Source organism: Apodemus sylvaticus, chromosome 13 (assembly GCF_947179515.1).
Source record: "Apodemus sylvaticus chromosome 13, mApoSyl1.1, whole genome shotgun sequence".
Classification (NCBI taxonomy): domain Eukaryota; kingdom Metazoa; phylum Chordata; class Mammalia; order Rodentia; family Muridae; genus Apodemus; species Apodemus sylvaticus.
The window spans coordinates 77,567,470-77,580,385 of NC_067484.1; the positions used below are offsets into that span (position 1 = coordinate 77,567,470).

At 39.6% G+C, this 12,916-nt stretch overlaps 2 pseudogenes; both read right to left on the minus strand.

Moving 5' to 3' along the window:
- Window positions 1-7,348: 7,348 nt before the first annotated feature.
- LOC127664270 (uncharacterized) lies at window positions 7,349-7,470 on the minus strand (annotated as a pseudogene).
- A 5,081-nt stretch (window positions 7,471-12,551) lies between these two features.
- LOC127664294 (uncharacterized) lies at window positions 12,552-12,660 on the minus strand (annotated as a pseudogene).
- Window positions 12,661-12,916: the final 256 nt, after the last annotated feature.

Here is a 12,916-nt window from a genome sequence, read left to right on the forward strand (position 1 = left end):
TCTGAATAAATAAATAAATAAATAAATAAATAAATAAATAAATAACATCATGAAACTGAGAAGTTTTTGCAAGGCAAAGAGCACTATCATTAGGATGCAATAGCAGCCTGTAGATTGGGAAACAATCTGAGAGAGGGTTAAGATCCAAAAGATATTAAAATCTCAAGAAGTTAGACAACAAAAACTCAAATAACCCAATTAAAAATGGGGTATATAGCTAAAGAGAGAATTTTTAACACAGGATTCTATAATGCCTGAGAACCACTTAAAGAAATGTTTAGCATCCTTATTCATCAACAAATGAAAAACAACTTTGAGATTCCACCGTACACACATAAGAGTGACTAAGATTAAAACTTCAAGACATAGCACATGCTGGCGAGGATGTAGAGCAAAGGGGCACTTCCTCGTTGCTGTTTGGAGTGTAAACGTGCATCCCCACTTTAGAAATCAATTTAGTGGTTTTTCAGAAAGTAGGAAATAGTTCTACCTTAAGACGCAGTTGTATTACTCCTGGACGTACACCTAAAGAATGTTCCACTATCCAAGAAGAACACAATTTAACTCTGTTCATAGCAGCTTTATTTGTAATACAATGAAACTGGAAATAAACAAGATGTTCCTCAATTGAAGAATGGATAAAGAAAATATTATTCATTTATACAATGGGATATTACTCAGCTATTAAAAGGAAAGATATCGTGAAATTTTCAGGCAAATGGATGAAGTGAAATTAGAAATATCCTGAGTGCCCACACACAAAAAGACATTTATGGTATGTGCTCGCTTATCAGAGGATAGTAGCCATAAAATATAGGATAAGCATGTTAAATATACAGACCCAAAGAAACCAGATAATAAGGAATGCCCAATGGAGGAAGCTTGAATTTTTTTCAGAATGGGAAAGAAAATAGATATTGGGTCCATTCTCCCACTACCTCACACCTTCATCAAATTTTCTGAGCCTGAAACATATAGGTTATATTCCTTTCCCCCATCTATCTTCCCTGCTTATCGAGTATTCTGTGCAAGCCAAACTGCCCAAAGCAGCCTGCTAACTATGCAGAATCCTCATTCTTCCAGCACCTCTCTGCCAAACTGTACCAGACCTGCTGATCCTGAAGCACACAGGTTAGTTTTCCCTCCCCCACGCATTTTTCCTGCTTCCTGAGTCCTCCGGAGCTACTCAAGCTGGTCTGAGCAAGACTGCCATCTCAGGGGGACCTCTATTCTCACACAAACTCTCTGTCCATCTTCTTTGTACCTGTGGCTCCTGAATCATACAGATCTATAGCTCCTGAACCATAAAAACTTGCCATCAGGACCCATACAGCCCAAGGATACCCATCAGAGGCCTGCCACACCAAGATTATGGAGGTTAAATGGCACTCCCAATACCTAATACAACAGGAGAATAGAGGGACCAAAGCCATCCAGATGGCTGAAGGCCCCCATAAACAATAAAATCAGCAAAAGCCAGGACAATGAGATACCTTCAAAGCACAGCTACTATACTATAGCAAACCCTGGATATTGTAATACAACTGAAGCACAAGAAAAATGACCTAAATCAAATTTTATAATGATGATACTGGCCTTTATAAAAGAAATGAATAAATCCCTTAAAGAAGTACAGAAAAATACAATCAAACAGGACTTTAAGGAGGAAACATACAAATCCCTTAATGTTATACAGGAAAGTACAATTAAACAGGTTAGGGAAATAAATAAAACTGTGAAAGCTCAAGTGGAAATAGAAGCAATAAAGAAAACTCAAACTGAAGGAAACTGATGGAAAACCTTGGGAAGAGAACAGGAACAACAGATGCAAACATCACCAAGAGAATACTGAAGTTAGAAGAGAGAATCTTAGGTGAAGGACATACGATAAATCAGTCAAAGAAATTCTTAAATCTAAAAAATTCTTAACATCAACTGTGGGACAGTGGACTGGGCCACCAGACAGAAAAACTGGTAAGGTAGTAGCAAAAGTTCAAAACCTGGAATTATTAATTGAGGATTATTGAAGTTCACTAGCTCAAGACCACACTAATAGCAGGAGAGAACAACACACACAACAATGGAAATGGGAGAATTCAACAAGACACTGTCACCAGTTGACAGGGCATAAGGACAAAGGGCATAAATGGGCTAAATCTAGACCTCCAAGCACACATATAGCAGATGTGCAAGTTGGTCTTTATATGTGGCCCCAAAACTGGAGCTGAAGTTATCCCAAAAGCTGTTGCTTTTTTGTGGGATATGTTCTTCTAGCTGGGCTGCCTTGTCTGGCCTCACTGGGAAATGATTCACCAATGAATTCTGCCAAGACTTGATGTATCCAGAGTGCAGGGATACCCAGGAGTAGCCCCAACTTGCTCAGAGGAGAAAAGGAGGTGGAAGCTAGGGAAGAGTTGTGGGGAGGGGGTTACTGGGAAGGTGAAGTGAGTGATATATAAAGTGAAGAAATAAAAACAATAATAAAATAGATATCAGGGGTTGATGGAGGGAACTGAGTGGGAGAAGTAATGGGGAAGGTAATGGGGTGGGTATCAGGGAGGTGTAGGGAGAAGAATGGAAAGAGAATGTAAATCTGCAATGGGCATTGGAGATCATTTCTATGATTTCCAGAGACTTGGGAGGGGTAAAACCCCAGGTAGTCTTTTTTTTTTTAATTTTTTTTTATTCAATATAATTTATTTACATTTCAAATGATTTCCCCTTTTCTAGCCCCCCACTCCCCGAAAGTCCCATAAGCCCCCTTCTCTTCCCCTGTCCTCCCACCCACCCCTTCCCACTTCCCCGTTCTGGTTTTGTCGAATACTGCTTCACTGAGTCTTTCCAGAACCAGGGGCCACTCCTCCTTTCTTCTTGTATCTCATTTGATGTGTGGATTATGTTTTGGGTATTCCAGTTTTCTAGGTTAACATCCACTTATTAGTGAGTGCATACCATGATTCACCTTTTGAGTCTGGGTTACCTCACTTAGTATGATGTTCTCTAGCTCCATCCATTTGCCTAAGAATTTCATGAATTCATTGTTTCTAATGGCTGAATAGTACTCCATTGTGTAGATATACCACATTTTTTGCATCCACTCTTCTGTTGAGGGATACCTGGGTTCTTTCCAGCATCTGGCAATTATAAATAGGGCTGCTATGAACATAGTAGAGCATGTATCCTTATTACATGGTGGGGAATCCTCTGGGTATATGCCCAGGAGTGGTATAGCAGCAACCCAATAGGTGTTCTGCCTATAAGATGTGCTGGGACAGAGATGTACCAGAGATGGATGGAATGAACAACCAATGACTGGTTTAAATTAAGACTCATCCCATGGGCAAGAACCAATCCCTGACAATTTTAACAATATTCTGCCATGCTTTCAGCGAGCTTACTAGAATAACTGTACTCTGAGATGCTTCACCTAGTGACAGATGGAAGCAGATCCAGAGACCCACAGTCAAGTTCTAGATGGAGCTTGGGGAGTTTTGTGGAAGAGTTGGGGGAAGGACTGAGGAACTGGAAGAGGATAGGGGTTTCATAGAAAAACCCATAGTGTCAACGAACCTGAACCCTTGGGGACTTTATGAGACTCAACCACCAAACAAAGAGCTAGCATGAGCTGGACCAAGGCCCTTAACACACGTAGTAGATGTGCAGCTAGGTCATCTTGTAGGCCCTCAGCCCTCCAACAACAGTAGAGGCTGTCCCTGAATCTGTTGCCTGCCTGTGGATTCCATTCTCCTAACTGGACTTCTTTGTCTAGCTTCAGCATGAGAGGATGAGCCTAGTGCTACAGAGACTTTATGTGCCAAGGCTGAGTGATATCCGAGGGTCTGGGCCTCCCCCTACTTAAAGAAGAAGGGAAGGAAAGAATAGAGCTAAAGAGCTGTGGGGTGGCATTGTCTGGGGGAGAAGGAAGGTGGATATTGAAATGTCAAGTGAACAAATAAATGAATAAATATAAACAAATTGCTTCCTATTGAATTTGTATGTAGTTTTCCATTTGGGGTTTAAATCCTAAGAAAACTAGATGTAACATTTGCTGTCCAGTCTCTGTGCTGAGACCGTTCCAGGATTAGCTGAAGTTCTGACTAGAACAGTGCATTCTTTGAAGGTGTCCTGAAGCATGTTTTGATGAAACAGCTAGTAAAAGAGTCTAAAGTAGAATCCATGCAGGAAGCCAGAATAAATATTCCTCAGTACCTCAGCATCCCCAAAGTTGTCAGGGATACTTTTCTGGTTGTTTTGCTCTGTGAACATATAGGCTTTCAAAAGTCTTATAAATTTCTACACTAACATAAGTATGGAATGTGTAGTTTCCGCAATTGGGTTAAAAATGATTTTCTGTTCTCTGTTCTAGCACATAAGGCACCTGTCTTTCTTCATAAGTTAGTTCAGATTGTATAACCAAACTTAAATGAAGATTTTTGTCTATAATAAATGGAAAGATAGGCATGAAAAAGTCCTGAGGATTTTGCAGCCAAAGATTTATCAGCCATACATAGCTGAGGTTCTGGCTGGAGACACTTTTATATGTCATGCAGTCTCAGAGCTATTTCCTGATAGAGAGATAAGCAAATCATGTTCCCTGTCCTGTTTGGTATTTTTCATTATTTTCTTCCTGTCTGCAGTCAAGATGTTTCTGTGGTCTTTCCTGGTCATAAAATTGGAATGAATCCATAGCTTTTCTGTTCCAGTAGAAATGTTATACAAGCTCTCTCCTATAGCAACATATTTCCTTCTTTACATTCAGAAGTTAATTTATCTCTAATATACACCGACTAATTTAGTTTGTCATTTTTTCCATAATACAATGACTTTCAGCAGCTGTTGTTTTTGTTCATTAACATTCAAGAAATTTAAAGTCAATAACATATTTTATAATCCCTCTCTGATCTCTGTTAGGTTTTATAATCTATTTGTTACTTCTTTCAGATCACAAGCTTTCCATTTTATCATTTATCTAGTCATAATTTTTAATTTTAATTTTAATTTTATTATATTCAGCACAATATATATTTTATACCAATCATAAAAATGATGGACATATTATTAAATGAACATAAAAAGATAAAGTCTTTTTGTTTGTTTTGTTTTTAGTAGAGCTTAAAATCTTGGCTCTTACTGTGGTACAAACCCAAAATAAGAACAATTTCCTTTACTGTCCTGTTAGATTTCTCCATAATTGCTTGTCCTGAAGAATGTAAGATACATCTGTAACATTTTCTATGCCACAATGTCAAAATGCCCTGTTATATTCTAATGGTTACACAAGATGAAGAGCCATCAGGCTTGATCTGCAAGGGCATTTCCAAGATAGCCATTATCTCTACCAAATGTGCAATCTCAGAATCATCCCTTTCAGAACTTAGTCAGAAACCCTTCAGCATTCTGACTAGATACAGATTTTAATTCTCCAAACTCTACAAAATGAAACCTATAATCTATGGTCTGGGGCTTCTCTAAGCAGCCTCATTCAGCAGAGTCTGCATTCTTAACTCAAAATATTGTATCTCTCTGGACTTCCGTGCTTCCATTCTAATTCTTCAAGCTTGTGTGATTTTTGTATGGAAAACCCTTTTCTGCCTTTGCTGTAGGTGCCAGATCCCCTCGCTGTCCCAAGGCCTCTAATCCAGCATCTAATCTAATTCAAGTTTTCAGTCTCTTCTATCTCCAAGTCTGCCTTATTCTCATCTCCCCTAAACAGAATATACAAAACTGTAATCATTATTGATAAAAACAACCCACCGGTATGTTGACAAGCAAATAAAAATTATATAGAGAGGCAATGTGTTCCTTTCCATTTTAAAAATTATATTCTTTTTTTTTTTTTGCTTTTAATCACAAAGTCTTTTCTTAGGGGCTTCACTTTCTTATTTTTAAAGTAAATATTTCATCTTATGATTTATATGCTCAGAATGCTTTCTCTTTTATTGTTTTTTAGACTCAATACCTTATGTATGTAGATGCCAGACTTCTCAACATTGGTCTCATGTTGTTTTAATGTGACCCCAGCTATTTAGCTAACTCATGGAGTGGGCTGCTGACCCCATGCCAATTATTCTGCTCACAAGGGCAGAGATGGAGGGGGCCAGAAGTTCTGACCCTGTGTGCCTCACTAGAGATGACAATGCTTTGGGAAAAACCATAGAGAAACTGCCTTGAGGTTCTGGCACCTACCATCTGAGTTAGCTGTTCTGACACAGTTGCTAAAATGGCTCTGGCTCTAGTGTGGCCACAATGAGCATCTGAGTCCTTGCTGGCCAGCAGGATATGAGTCTGTGTTTTACTGCTGCTATGGGAAGCTTTTCACTGTGGAGCACACCTGGGGCTCCAGTCTGCTTTCATGCTCTTTTTTTTTTAAATTTATTGATATATTTATTTACATTTCAAATGATTTCCCCTTTTCTGGACCCCCACTCCCTGAAAGTCCCATCAGTCCCCTTCCCTCCCCGTTTCCCACCCAACGAGACCAGGCCTCCTGTCTGGTCAGCAGATTGTCTCAGACTAGGCTTCTTCCATTCTAGCTGCTATTTACTGGCCTCTGCTAAAAGGCTCAGCTCAATGTTGCTAGCCTCGCTTTCTGATCTGATTCCTCTCTCCAGAAATTTTAGCTACAGACTAAATCTAGCGAACTAACCTTGGATTTTGTGCCAGATGGTGAATGTCATTATTTTATGGCTTATTTACTGTAATCTGTGCTCCTGATCACAGAAACAATGGCTCTGATCCTTTATTATATCTACAAACAACTTGACCATGAGCGTTGACTCATTCTCTGACTAGCTCATAACTCAATATCTCATTTATTCTATTCTAACTTCTACCATGTGGCTGGTTGCCTGATCCTCAGTTTCATACAATCCCTCTTCTTCTGTGTCTGGGAACAGTCTTCTCACGCCTTACTCAATCCCAAAAATCCTGTCTCTATACCAGAATATCCACCACCCTATTTCCTGCCTAAGCCATAGGCCAACAAATTTTTATTGACAGGTAAATGCTTTTACACAATGCAAAATAACATTACCCCAACGCCTTCAAGTCTCCAGTTGTGCCTCACATCATTGTGCTCATATCCTCTGTGTGTTTCTTCCTCTTCCATTTCTCCACCACTTACCTTCTCATCTTAGTGGTCCCCATAGTCTCTATGTGTCTGGGGTCATTCCAGGACTGGTAACCAGAGTGTTTTATATCCTACTTGTTCCTTATGGCACCAGGTATGGGTCACTGTGGGGATAGCCTCCTCCTCTAGGCCTGCCTTGTGGTAATCTCAGGACATATCCCTGTCCGGGCTCTGTGATTCCAAACTACAGGTCATCTCAGGCTCACTTTTTTTCCAGGGAATGTTAGGCTACTAATGACTCAGACATTCATAGGTCAGAAAGACATAGTTTTTCTCCTCTCTGCCACCTACTGATGCGTATGTGACAGAGCAACCATATCTGAAACACCTCTACGGGCAGGCTGCATAATTATTACTGGATTGGTACTTAGTTTGCACCATACATAGTATAATGCTACCGATCTTACTGCTCACTAAATAAACAAATTCAATTCTTCTGTCTTCTGTCATAGGTATGCATAAAGATGAAATTTCATTTATATGCATCCAAAGACCTTGTTTAATTGGTATTAAGGCTAGGAGGAATCCCTTAGTTGATATACTTGGGGAGCAATGGTCTACCCCAAACTGAGATTTCTGGACACACTTTTACAATGCAAATTTCCTCACAGCTTCTCATTTCTCCACTAGAAAAAATATGTTCAATTTCTCCCCTAGAAAGTTCTGAGGCTTTGTTCACCCTCTCAGGCAGAGGTCTGAGAGGGGAGCATGCAGGCAGTCATCTTTAATCACAGTTTCATGAGTTCAGAGAAAAAATCAAACTGCATAATACCTGGACAGATGGCACTGTGTCACTGGGGTGTGACACTGGCAGTGTTTGGCTGGTAGTGAGCACATGCTCTCCCACTTCAGGAAAATCAACCCCAGTGGCACAGCTTTTGTTTATCAGCAGGGGGTAGTGGGGAGAGGTAGGTGACAAGTTTATTTTCTTGACATCTTCCATCTGGGTCTTGGGTATTAAACCCTGTTATCTCAAATTTAGAATATTTGCCTTTAACATATGTTATGGCCTGGGCATCATCATTACATGGCCCCAAGACCAGGGACTAGCCCACTTCCTCTGAGTTAATATCATACATCCGGATGGAATTAGATGATATACATCACAGACGAGTCTTTTCCTTACACCATTTGATCCCCAATTCAGATAAAACGCCCATCTATCCAGATTGTGCCAAGTGTTAAACAGAAAAGCCAGGTACTTGGTCAGCTGTCATTCACTCTCAATACTTAGCCTTATGTTGATCAAGAGTGTTGGTTAAAGGCTCAGTCTTAATTATTATGTCCTGTGTAGTTTCCAGTTCCTTAAAAGCTTCCATACTTCCTTTGGAGGAAATGCCATTTTCAAGACTCAAGAGCAATTATTCGCGAATGACTCACTATAATCATTACAGCTAGATACACTTGCCTTCTCATCAAGAACATACATGGTAACTATTCCTAAGTAAATATGTGAGGCACTCATGGGCAAAATCTAAGCTTCATTATTTCTGATTATACTTTTCTTTGCTTTTTGAGTCACTCTCCAAGGTTTTAAACTCCAGCTGGGATCCACACATTCTCCTTTCTTACAAATCAAAAGAGGAATGGTGACTAGTCCACAAGAATTCTGTTTGCCACACAGTAGGTCTGCAGTCCTAGCCACATGAGAAATCCAGGCATGGTTTGGGCTTCAGTGATTTGGAGCTTCACTGTACAGGCTGAGCTTGAAGAAAGTCTTCTTTGTTAGAGGATGGGGGTTAGTCATTTCAGTTGAGTGTTACATGTTCCCCTACCATTCCTACATCTGGATACTTGATGTCCAAATTGTAAAACTATTTAGAACTTTTGAGAACTTTCTGCTGATTTTAGAACCATTAGAACCACTGAAAGAAGGGGCTATACTGGAGCTGGACATGCTTCCTCTCCTAGGTATAGTTCCTGGCTGTCTTCACAAAACAAAACTACAGGTTGAGGCTGATCCTACCCACTGCTATCTCTTTACCCGCAATTGATGAGGTATTCCCTATGTACCTTGAGCCAAAACACGCGCACGCGCGCGCGTGCACACACACACACACACACACACTCTTCATTAATATGCTACTCTTCAGCATTTTGTTATATAGGGGAGAAGAGAAACGAAAAGTAAGGAGAAGCTTGAAAGAATAGCAAGGGCCAGTGGTCAAAAGCTGTATGAGATGATAGCTTCCAAGAAGCAGGCAGTCTTTTGTTTTATAAAAAGCATGAGGACAGAGGTCAGATTTCACCTCAGTCCCTGTAACAGTGATGTCAAATAATGTGTGGGGAGGAGCTGATGAGATAGCTGAGACGTCAGAGTCATGGTCTTTTTATTACAGTCCTCAAGTCTCTGAAATGTTTGGGCTTATGAAAAGTTATGTGGCTGTGGGAACTTTTGGAGGGGGATGAGGTGGAAGAGAACTATCATCTCCAGAAATCAGAATTGCTCTTCAATATGAAGTACGGAAGAGCCACAGTCTCTCTGCAGAAGGGAGATTGTGCAGATGTGATATGAGGAGGTCTTGAATCTTTATGGGGTAGAAATGTGGGAACTTCAGGGATGGAAAAGTCCATCATTGGGTCATTTCTCCCATTGTCTGAAAGAGTTTCTAGATGCTGGCAATTTTGGTATGTGGATATCCTCATTAGAATTTTCCAAAGGAGTCATCAATCAGATCCATTTCCTGCTCAGCAGTCCTCAGTCCAACTGAGGCTTTAGGTAATTAGCTATTCAGGAACTAGCTACTATCTTTTCTTGTTGCTTTAAAACAATACATAAGTTACCAGAGCAAGGTCTAGTGTGATATGATCTCCTACAATTACATCCCCATTTTATATAAAGTTATTCACTGCCTTTTGATATTTTCGTCCAAGAGGAAACCTAATCATGATGATAAGGTCATATATTTTATACATTTGTGGGTAAAAAAGGAATAATCAGAAAAACTCAGATTCAATATGAAAAGGGAACAAAAGGACAAAGTTATATGTTTAAAAATGCATCCCAAAGGCGATTGGCTGATTATTATAATCCTAAAGATTATAAACTTCAAATGAAACACTCCAATGTTAGTACATCTGAAGAATGAACAGAAAGAATACAAACACTGGATTGGAGTTACTCAGAACTTCAAAGTCATCTTTCCAAGCTGCTAGAACTGCAGGGTGCCTCATTCCCAAATCACTTTGCAATCTTGTCCACACAGAATGCAAAAATAGACAAGTTGGTTTAACAGACTCACCAAATTTTACACCATGCATCCAATCCAGGCAGCAACCTGTGTTTGTAAATGAAAGCAGGAACGAAGCAGAGCTTATGGCTTCCTGTATTGTCTATAGCTGCTTCTAGGTTACAGTGGAGAACCTGAACAGTTGTAACCCACTATGCCAATTTCACATAATTTGACATTTGCCCTTTAAGTGACAAGAGTTGTTTGACACCATGTTCATGTTAGAGGACACGGCCATTATAATGGCCTCATGTATGAGTGTTTTAAACACTAAGAAAAATAAGCTCAAGCATCTAGCAAAGTGCTATCAATGTTTTATGTTTGTAATATAGTCACCAAGAAATCATCCTAATTAAAAAAAAAAACAAAAACAAAAAAACAGAACAAAACAAGACAACACTATTCCTGAAGAAGAGACAATTGCCATAAAATAAAACTCCATATTAAAAGAGGGGGAAATGACAAAATAATTATTTTTAGAGGCACAAGAAAGTTCTGAAATAAAGACATTTTGTCTTCAGAGTGAAGACAATTTCATCCATGGGGTGGGAGCATGAATTTTACACACAAAGAAAAGAGAAAAGGGAAGTAACACTAAATGTTACAGATAGCACTCTCACCATGGCCTTGTCATAGCTGTTTTGATTCTCAGATAAAAATATTAGGTCAAAAAGTTTTCAGAAACAACCCCACAATCACTACCTGAATCTCCTTCTGTAGTGATCATACCAAATGTTGGACAATAAAGAACTGCAAGTGTCCACAGAGTGTGGAGGGACTGTGTATTGAACAGGTAACTGCCTGAGACAATCCACACAAGCAAATGTCAGCTAGAAAAGCCCCGTATAAATGGGCGGCGGGAAGAGGGCTTAAGAGACCAATGGGGAAGGGGGAACCTGAAAAGGGAAAAGCATTAAGAATGTAAACAAAGAATAAAGAAAATAAAAATAAATAAATAAATAAAAATTAAAAAAAAGAAAAGCCAGTATAAGTTCCGCATTAGTAACATATTTGTGTGTCTATAAACTCATGAGCTTCCTATCCTGCCCTCCTTCCTGTCCTTAGTTTACATTTCACTTTCCCCAATAAGCTTCCTGACCCACGACCCCTTCCCCTGCACATGTCAGGTTTGTCACCTTTCTAATTCTGAACATCTAAAGAAAGAAAATCAGAATATCATTTTTTTTATCTTTTTTTTATTGGATGTTTTCTTTATTTACTTTTCAATTATTATCCCCTTTCTAAGTTCTCTCCTTCCTGGAAACTCCCTATCCTATCCTCCTTCCCCCTGCTTCTATAAGGGTGTTCCTCACCCCACCCACTCCCACCTCCCATAGGACCAAGAGCCTCTCCTCCCATTGATGTCTGACAAGGCAATCTTCTGCTACATATTCAGCTGGAGCCATGTGTATTCCTTGGCTAATGGCTTAATCCCTGGGAGCTTTAGGGGTTCTGGTTGGTTGATATTGTTGTTCTTCCTATGAGACTGTAAACCCCTTCAGCTCCTTCAAGCCTTTCTCTAACTTCCCTTGCTCAGTCCAATGATTGGCTGCAAAAATCTTCCTCTGTATTTGTAAGGCTCTGGTAGGGCTTTTCAGGAGACAGCCATATCAGGTACCTTTCAGCAAGCATTTCTTAGCATCCACAATAGTGACTAAGATTGGTGACTGTATAAGGGATAAATCTCCAGGTGAGACAGTCTCTGGATGATCTTTCCTTCAGTCTCTGTTCTACACTTTATCTCCATATTTATTCCTGTGAATATTTTGTTCTCCTTCTCAGAAGAACCAAAGCACCCACACTTTGGTCTTCCTTCTTCTTGAGCTTCATGGGGTGATGTGAATTGTATCTTGGGTATTCTGAGCTTTTGGGCTAATATCCACTTATCAGTGAGTGCATACCATGTGTGTTCTTTTGTGATTGGGTTACCTCATTCAGGATGATATTTTCTAGTTCCATCCATTAAAATTCAAAACTCACCCCATGCTCATTGAACTGATGAGGCTTCTCCATTCTGAAGAAGAAGGTACAAAGTTACCTGCTTTGCAAATAGAAGAAAGAAGATTACTATGTGTGCCAGTGCCTGCCTGTGCTCAGTAAGTAGGTCTGAGTGTGGAATTCACAGACCTGGTAGCTTTCTGCTACTATTTCCACATTTGTAGGCAAGCAAAACCTTTAACTTCTGGTCACTCCACATCCATGTGCTTACAAGTATACTTTGAATAAAATTATTTTTCAATTAGCAATAATTGCACCTACAGATAAGCCTCATTGGCTACAATACTGCCACTGCACAAAGCTGAATAAAATTATTTTGAACAGCCAATATTGTATGGGTAGATAAAAGAAGACAAGAAGCTAAGCAAAGGATAAAATTTGGGGGAGGAAACATTTATTATGAACATTTTAAACAGTTTCAATAATTGAGATTTCATATTGGAATGCTATTTTTTTCCTATCCTCACTTCACATACATATTATAACTTCGACCTGAATTCTGAAGTTTATACCGTATGTCAGGAACAGAATGGGACACTCTGTGGGGTTCATCTAGAAA